Source organism: Morone saxatilis, unplaced genomic scaffold (assembly GCF_004916995.1).
Source record: "Morone saxatilis isolate NCDOM2014 unplaced genomic scaffold, NCSU_SB_2.0 Contig24, whole genome shotgun sequence".
NCBI lineage: Eukaryota > Metazoa > Chordata > Actinopteri > Moronidae > Morone > Morone saxatilis.
In genome coordinates, this window is record NW_023339807.1 from 14,321,996 (window position 1) to 14,329,839 (window position 7,844).

The 7,844-nt window shown below is 43.3% G+C and overlaps 1 protein-coding gene across 2 annotated transcripts in view; it reads left to right on the forward strand.

Moving 5' to 3' along the window:
• The first annotated feature begins 3,173 nt into the window (after nucleotides 1–3,173).
• Nucleotides 3,174–7,844, forward strand: part of galnt1 (UDP-N-acetyl-alpha-D-galactosamine:polypeptide N-acetylgalactosaminyltransferase 1) — a 35,928-nt gene continuing 31,257 nt past the window's right edge. The window contains exon 1 of one of the 2 annotated variants that reach the window (XM_035672405.1): nucleotides 3,174–3,327. The gene's annotated coding sequence lies outside the window, so the exon portion shown is untranslated. The remainder of the gene's footprint in view (nucleotides 3,328–7,844) is intronic. The other variant, XM_035672406.1, reaches the window with a different exon arrangement.

Consider the following 7,844-nt stretch of genomic DNA (forward strand, 5'->3'; position numbering starts at 1 on the left):
TTTAGCTGCATCTGAGGTCTTATAGGATTGATGGTATGTTTGCAAGTAGTGGCCCATAAAAACAGGCTTAAGTTATGGCCCTCTGTCATACTGACCTGTTCGAGCCTCCCAACAGTTCCAGCAGTGCTTTGCGGTTTATGTGTACATAATCCTACACACAGTTATATTTTACAGAAAATTAAACAGAAAGGCTTCTTCATGTGTGCATCTTCCTGTTGGACAGACATAATTTATTTTATCAGTGTTGGAGTTTCTCAGTTACTTCGGAAACTTCCTCACCATCATGATGGTATCATGGTGGTAATGATCTGATAAGACGGCGGCAGCATGCAGCAGCAGCTTTGATTAATACAGACTGATAAATTCAGAAGATAAATGGATGGATCACAGACAACAGAAGAAATATGGCTAGAATGTCAAATACAGGAGCCACTTTTCCTACCCTGTGTTTTTGCAGACACTAAAAATATTACACAGGTTTTAAGTATTGTTTGGTTTGAATGTGTTTTTTCAACAAAAACTGATTAATTACAATGCGCTCAAGTTTTTAAAGAAAGCCTTAATTTGCAAGGCTTGTTCAAAAATGATTGAAAACCTTTAACACATACAAGAGAAAATTGAGGTGCTTGTATTTCACACAGTTTGGTGTGCCTGCACTTAAAAGCTACAACAAGATCAGAAGGCATGTTTTGATTACATTTAGTCTCTATAATTTAGTCTTTTTCCACTTATGACACAAACATAGTTAACATTTTGGAACGTGTGCGTTGAAATTCCTGTTTTTTGCATGAGAAACGGCAGCGGGTCAAAGTGTTCTTCTTGCTTCGGTTAAAACAAGGTAAAGTAGGCCGTTTAGCCACTAGTGATATACAAATATTCATAGAAACATTTTGAAGTCCTAAACAGGCCACCACCGCCAAAACAGCCACATATTCCCAAAGCCAGGATACCTCTACAAAATGTGTGTAAGTGTGACACAAATAAAGGCAGCAATCAAGCAACAGAAAAACTGGCAGGCCCAGACAATATTCCACCTGGAGCCCTTAAATTAGACATAAACTCATTAACAGACATGCTCTACAGCTTCGTTGGGAGAATTTGGGAAGAGGAAAAGACACACAGAACGGCAGAGGGACACATTGTGAAACCGGCAAAAAAAGGTGAGCTGAGAAAATGTGACAACTACCGAGGGACCACCCTACTGTCTTCTCAACCAGGTTAACCTTGCTGTAGACAATCCGGCAGGCAGGATTCAAGAAGGATGTACGGACCACATAGCAACACGCATCATCATTGAACACTACTGAACACACACACACGTCCCTGTACATTAACTTCAAAATCGACTTTGAAAAAGCATTTGACAGCTCGGACAGGACTATGGCGCCTAATGGACCACTATGGAATTAACATTAACTCGTATGATGGGACCTCATCACAAAGTCATACATGCGGGCCAGCTCTAATGTCACTGCAGGGTCAATGAGGGTTGTCTACTTTCACCCTTCCTGTTCATCCTGGCAGTTGAGTGGATCATGATGGAAACAACTGAAGGGAATAGAAATGGGATTCAGAGGACAATGTGGGAGCAGCTGGATGACCTTGACATTGCGGATTACAAAGCTCTCCTGTCACACAAAGAGTACAAATGCAGGAGAAGACAGGCAGACTCTCACAAGCTGTGACAAAACTTGGTCTTACACCCACTACAGTAGAGACATGTGGTGAAGATCCACACCATCCAGTGTTGTGGACACCACCGCAGGGACAGATGTTGACATAAATAGCAGGATAAATAAGGTTAGGGTGGTGGAAAGATTTGGAGCTCAAAACGTATCTTAAGGAACATCAAAATACTGCATGCGTCTTTAACTCCAGGTGTTGTTGTATGGATCGGAGACACAGAGAACAACAAAACACATAACAAACAGGCTGCACACATTCATTAACATCTGTCTCTGGAGAATATTAAACATCTGGTTGGAGAGACAAAGTAAGCAATGTGGACATGTGGAAAAGAGCGAGCCAGGTTCCTACTGACTTACAAATTTTAAGGAGAATGTGGAGCTGGATTTGACACACCCTCAGAAAACCTGACACAAACACGGGTCGCCCACTACTGCCTATATGCAAAACAGGTGGATGACATTAATATTTAATTGTACCTGGACAGAGGTAGGCTAGGATTTAGTGAATAGTTTGTTTCATTACTCGGTTACCCATGTGGTTCATCTTTAACAACATTTAGACCAAATCAATTTGATTTAAAATAGATATTATGTCTGTGTTTTCTTTCTTTTTCTTCATATAAAAGAATGAAAGTTATAGCACTGAAAGTGTCAGTTTTACTGTGAACGTGAAGCAGGGTTCAGAGTCTTTCTTTGCTTCAAATAAGACCAACTGCGAGGTTTTACCCTCTAGTGATTTATAATGTGTAATTTACACCTCAAACAATACAACTACTATCAGTCTGGTGCTGTTTGACCTTTAAATGTCTGACCCTGTCACTTATCTGGTATGATGTTGATCTGTAAATCATGCATTTACAGCTTACTCCTAAACAAAGCTTTGCTGCATTAGTTGTTCTGTCCAAATAGGCTAGATTTCAATAGATCAAACAATGCATAAATTGGACACTGTTGTGCATTTATTGCCTATATTCATCACTGGCGAATATACTAGAAGACTACACCGGATGCATCTTAATGGACGGTGCAGCCTTTGGAGAACATTTTAGGACTAGATAAAAAAGGACGGGATCAGTTGTAGTATTTCTTCCGGGTTGAGGTAGTGAAGGGAGGGATGAGCAGTGATGCTGCTACTGTTTGATCCAGCACATCAGCAGCCGAGCTCCTCTCTCCCTCTCTCTCTCTCTCCCTCCCTCTCTCTCTCCCTCAGACAGACCCGGGCTAGGCAGAGGCAGCGCGTCCGCCCGGAGAGACAGACACACACACACCGCATAGCTTCACTGCCGACTGAATCCCACTGTCTTTGCAGATGGATGTCTCCTCTGAAAGCGCCTTTTGACACTGGACGTTTCTCTCGTAGCCTTGTTCAACCTAAGAAACACCTCAACCCTGGGCTTATCATTTGGGGTATTTTTTATTTTTTTACTGGTTCGTCTCGACGACACAGAGAGGACCACACTCCCCCCCCTCTCCCTGCCTCCCTCCCTCCCTCCCTCCTCCCATCGTTAGCTCGCTAAGCTAGCTAGCCCGCTAACTTAGCTGTGATACTTTGTACCGTGTCGGCGTCAGTTTTCTGCCTCGTAGCTAGCCTGCGGTCTGTTGCGCCACAGCAGTGGGTCGAGCTGCCTCGCCACTCAAGGTAAGCGAGACATTTATGTGAAAAAACCCCCACTACGTTTTAACGTTATAGTTGTTGTATTTTTTTGTGTGTGTGTTCATCCACACTGTCTGTGTCTGGGCAGTAACGTTATCTAGCAGCAGACTGGCGCTATGGCAGAGAGCTTCTTGTTGACAGAAGCAGCCAAGCAACCGGGATGCGACTCACCGTTAAACACACAAAATGTCACTTTAACTCCACCGCTAATAATCCGACACTTGCTGCTCCACGGCCAGTCTGACAGGGGCTAAATGAAAGGGTGTTTGTCGAGCATAATGCTGCTTGTAAACACTTTTATGTTAGCCATCTTTATGTTAGCGTTTTCTACTCCTGACTGCCGGTTTGTCGTGAATGGCCCACTGCCAGGTTAACATTATCTCACACTTGCCGCATTTGACTGCAGCGAGTTTATCTAACGGTCTATTCAAATGACTGCTGGAGACACTTATCAGATAGCCATGCCTTAACAATCAGCATTAAACGCATATAAAAAAATAAAATAAAAAAAAGTTATGTAGCTGACTACATGTACTGTATGTGCGAGTCTCTTCCTGTTGGACGTTTCCTCATTTATCTCTGAACCTTTCAGAGCTTCAGTGTTGCACCACAGCCTGTAAAGATGAGCTGTACACACGGAATCGAACCCCTGGTTGGTGCTTGTTGTGTGTGTGTGTCCTGATAGAGGTCAGAGGATTTAGCTTAGCTTGATATATAGGAAGAAAATAACCAGTGGCAAGATTAAACCCTCTTTCCTTCCTTGTTGGGCCCTTGGTTTCGTGGGTCCTCCTCCTCTTTTGAACAGAGGTTAATTACATTTCATGTAATCTCAGTCACTAAAAGACCTTTTATAGGTCTTGGTTGAAGCATGTGTGGCCTGACCTGTGTCCCTGTGTGTGTGTGTGTGTGTGTGTGTGTGTGTAAGGGAGAGAAAGATAGATATACTTATTGAGTGGGTGAAGGAAGAGAGAATGAGCGTGCATGAGTGAGCATGCATTAACAATGCTGTAATTATCTCGAGAGATAAGAAAATGGATTCACTATCAATCCTGCAAGAGTCTGCAGTTGCAGAGCAGAGCTGTGATGGAGATGTAGGATTGACAGAGAACCAATTGGATTAATCTGTCGTGTTCGTTACAGGGGAGAAAAAAGAAGGAACATGTATTATTTACCCACCCCGTGTGTGTGTGTGTGTGTGTGGCGTTGCCTGTACGCGTGCAGGAGGAGAATATGCCGTGTTGCCGGAGGGAGGCTGCTGTACCTTTACACTACCTGTAACATTGGTCCCATGGTGCCTGAACATGAGCTCATGGCTTTGATCATGTCTTGAAACTAGGCGACATAAAAGAACCAGTGGTTTGTTCATGTAGGTCAATATCATGAAATGTAGTGGTTGTTGCCTCGAAATGTCTACAGCGCATGTGACTTGCAAGTTCTCATTATGTGTTTTTTTTCCTGACTTGGGGTTGTGTGTGTGTCACATTCAGGGCTTTCCCAATAGTTGTATATTTGAACTTAGCCCCGTGTTAAGGCATGACTGTCCAGCATTGAAAGGAAATGAATCATGTTCCTCATTTCAAGGCCGTTGCAGTCGGCATGATGCGTTTCCTGCCCTGTGTGTGTCGACTGTGTGTTCAGGCATCAGCAGATGTGCCTGCTTTTGTGTGTGTGTCCCACTGCTCCCACATTTTGTGAGGGCTTGTTTGGAAATGTTGCAAATCTGGAACATTTTGGCCAATCTTCTGGGACACAGATTCAGTGAGAGGCGAGCGCGTCTCAGTGAATGACATCAATGAGGGCCCTCAATATGTGTAAAAATGAAAATGTGTGTAGTGCAGGTATGTCACTGTAGTTTGAGCTCATATAGGGTACGGGTAAGTAATAGGTTGTGTGTGTTTCCACTGTGCGATGGTAATACAGGTGGTAATAATCATGATAATGGCTTGCTTTGGAATGTAATGAGTTGAATCTTTACAAAACTCCCAATTATAAAGCATGTGCACAAATGCAGCCAAGATGTTTCACCCATTTCTGTGTTTTTAATCGTGGTCAGAAATGAGCAGATGTTTTTCCAAATCTGAAAGTGAAAGTCTAAAGTGAAAACCTCCGATATCCACTCAGTTTGTGTGTATTGGTATTTGCGAGTGTGTGTTTGTCACAGAGGGTGGCTGTGGTGCATTTATTGCCCCGAGCTGGTCTGGAACAATAGCTCTATTCTGGCCCACGTCTCCGGAGGGAGGCAGCAGCATTCGGCGTTCCCGGCACTCTGTGTGCCAGTGAGGCTTGGTTTGGGATTGGGTTTCCACAGCCACCTGGAGCTCAGAGCACAGGAATGCCATTGTTCCTTCTTCCAGACTATTGCCGGATCAGACACACATGCAAACACACACATGCATGTACACACACTTACTCATACCAGCCTGCATGTCCCCCAAAACTTAGGTCGCCCTGCTTGGTTACATTGTCATTGCTTACATAAATAAACAGTGAAACATCAAGCCTCTGCCTGCACAGCCACTGAGACCTGACATTAGCAGCAGAGCAATATGCTTGTCTGAGTGGCTGGTTGGTATTTTTAGCTGCAAAGCACAGTAAATATCTCTGTGTTGGACTTACTGTAGAGTCATTGTCTTTTCTGTTGTCGCACGCCTGATAATGTGCAACCTACTCTAGACTTACGATAGGCATGATGTGAAGTTGACTGACAAAATTTAAATAGCCTCGTTGAGAAGCAGTTAATTGTTTTACTAATTTATCAAACTCTGGTATTAGTTTCTCTAATGTCTCTCATTTTAAGCTGGACCAAACCATCAATCCATAAATCCAAAAAAATAATAACAGAGGTGACTTGCAGACTAAAATGCTACCAAAAACGATGAACTGGAAATATAAATTCATCAATATGTGTTTGCCGTAGAGAGACTAGAGCGAACACAAGCGGCGCCTCTTCCGTTCTCTGTTCTAGCCAGCGAAGTGTCAGTTTGACTTTGTTTACTTCAAAGTTGTCTTTTTAATCAAATCCTCCGCTCACAAGAAAACATTGCACAAACACCAGCTGTCAGTGAGCCATCTGATTACTGACTACTTTCCAGCCAGCTCCTTCTCCGAGGTGGGTTTTGTTTTTAATAATGTTGTGTGATCACAGCACACATCAGACAGACTTATCTCCACACGTTGCATCAATTGGTTTTGGCAATATGCTAGTGCAGCAAAAAGCAGATTTGCTTCTCACAGACCCAACTATATGTGTGCCATGACTTCATTGCAAATGTTTTGGGGGACATTTCTTAGCCTTAATCAGAGAGGAAATAGTTGAGAGTGGCAGGAAATGTGGGGAGAGAGAGAAACAGAGGATGACACGCAAGAAAGAGTCTGGTTCAAAGTGAGGTTGCCATCTTGTTATCCTGCCTTTAGTGTTACTGGATTGACTGTCGTACTCAAAACTGTGAGCCCAGTTTCAGTGTAGAGCTTACAGTAATTCACACCGGATGTTGATAGCTAGTTTAGCTAGATCAGATAGCGGAGTTACTTAAGTGGTTGATCTTCAGACAAAGTGTGAGAAACAGAAAACGGAGAATGATGAGAGGACAGAGAGAGATAGCCATCAGTAGCATTTAGTAGCTTTTTTTCCCCTCAGTCCTCCAGGGTTTTTTTTTTTTTGTAGGCAGGCAATTTCAGATGTGTGTGTGTGTGTGTGTTTGCTTATGTGTGTGTCCTTTGGCTTTCCAGCAGGTCACATTAGGGATAGAGTTGCACAGAAGTGGGTCAGCCAGTGCCACCAGGGAGTCTTGCCAGCTCCCTGCTCTCTCTCAGGCTGGAACCAACTAAAGGCCAACACCAACACGTCAACCTCAGTTGCGTGCATGTGTCTTCAGTTTATGTTTGTGTATTGTTAATGGGCATTAGTGGTTGTTGTGTGTGTTTATGTGCATACGCCGAGTGGGGAAAAATGTAATCTCTGCTGTCTGTCACCTGTACCTACGCGGAGTCCTCATTAACAGCTTTGCTGGGAACTCAAATGCTCAAAGCTGTGAAGGAAAGAGCAGCGAGCCTAAGCTATGGCGCAGTATGTTTAGACCGCATATAGGGCTTCTACAGATGATTCAGAGGCTGTCACACTCGGTGTGTCTCAGCTGGATGGACACGCTGTTTCTGCAGGCTTAATGATAAGGAAACAGGATTTAGCCCAGTATTCAGCAGCGGTTTATTTCATCTCCTAGCTGCAGTCTCTTGTTTTCTGCATTGGTTCTCCTCTGACAAGGAATGAATGGTCTATTTCTGTTCTCAGTTTCCTTCCTTATGTGTGCATATGCATTGTTGAATTGAGATGACATCATGAGGTAATAAGTAGACGGTAATATCAGTTTAATACAAGACTGAATATAAACTCACTTTGTTAGCTCGAACAACATTTGGATCGTCAATTGCGATCGACTTGTTCTTATGAATGTGCAGTTGTTGTCTTTTGTATGTCTTCTGTATATATTGGCTGTTTGTTCTTC